This window comes from Elaeis guineensis, chromosome 13 (genome assembly GCF_000442705.2).
Source record: "Elaeis guineensis isolate ETL-2024a chromosome 13, EG11, whole genome shotgun sequence".
Classification (NCBI taxonomy): domain Eukaryota; kingdom Viridiplantae; phylum Streptophyta; class Magnoliopsida; order Arecales; family Arecaceae; genus Elaeis; species Elaeis guineensis.
Genome location: NC_026005.2, coordinates 2,525,788 through 2,527,046, shown reverse-complemented (window position 1 = coordinate 2,527,046; position 1,259 = coordinate 2,525,788). Strand labels below are relative to the sequence as shown.

The following is a 1,259-nucleotide window of genomic DNA, read 5'->3' as shown; positions in this document are numbered from 1 at the left end:
ATAGAGATATGAGGGATCATGGTCTGATCTAAATAGCTTGAGAAATCATCCTCTGAGCAAAACTTGAGATAGCAAACTTCTGAGATAAAATGGAGGCAACATGCTAGGACATCAGCTCAATCTGATCGTCTGCCAGTCTGATCTCTGAATGATCTACTCTGCTCCCAGACTGCGATACAGAAACATGCCTCCTCACAGACTCTGAAGGACCAACCTCATGATCAGACATGAACTAAATATCTAGAGATGCTCTATGATCATGAGGAGGTGAAGACAGTCTCTCCTCCTCTACTCTCTCCTCAGCTGGCTCCTCTGCTCTTTCCTCGACACCCTTTGACCAACCACCATCAGTCTTTGAAAAACCTATGTGGTACAGTGTGTGGTGGTTGATGGTGTCGGAATGAGATAATCTGGCAACTGTCTCTCTCTCAAAATTGACTTCGAACCTCCTAAAAACTAGGATGAGTGCCATACCATAAGGCAAGTGAGCTTTAGACCTGTTCAAAATCTCTCTCATGGCCTCAAACATTAAAGCAGGAAGGTTCAAGGGGATCTCGGTAATCACATGGTATATGATGCAAATGTCCCTACCAGATAGGAGGTCATGTCTGCCATTCCTAGGGATAAATAGTTTGGTTACCATGTAATGTAACAGCCTCATCTCCATTGAAAGTATTTTGGCTTCTAATTTATTTAAACTATCAATAAAAGTTCTGCCTAAGATAGCATTAATTTCTTCTTCTTTAATTGGAAGCTTCATATTAGTATAGCCTTCACAAGGCAAGTATAGAATTTATCCCAAATGCAAAGGATCAAGAATAATATCAACACCTTTCACTGTAGACTTTACTATTCTATTGAAGTAATTTAAATTCAAATAAAATTGTCTGACCATATCAACATAAGTATTTTCTTTCAATAGACAGTAAAACTCCCATCCTTATTTTTTAATCTTTGTTCCAATGGAGAACCCTTCTTTTTCAAAAAACTTGAAATCTATATTCTTTCCAGATTTCACTTTTCGATCAGAGAGAGGTACCTTGCTTGGACTGATTGGAGACTGTGTAGAAGCTGAAGTAGGACCTGGAGCTAGGATTGGAGCAGGAGAGGGCTCAGCTGCCATTCTTTTTCTGCGCTCAGTCTCTTCCAACCCACGAACAAATTTTCTTCTCTGTGGGAGCTTCATTTTGGGAGCCATTTGGACAAGAAGGACTTGCAAGGAGTTTAGGAGACTAAATGAGGTAGAGAGGAAAGGATTC

The 1,259-nt window shown here is 40.2% G+C and overlaps 1 pseudogene; it reads right to left on the bottom strand.

Moving 5' to 3' along the window:
• Positions 1-667, bottom strand: part of LOC105060935 (probable carboxylesterase 2) — a 4,973-nt pseudogene extending 4,306 nt beyond the window's left edge.
• Between the last annotated feature and the right edge of the window lie 592 nt (positions 668-1,259).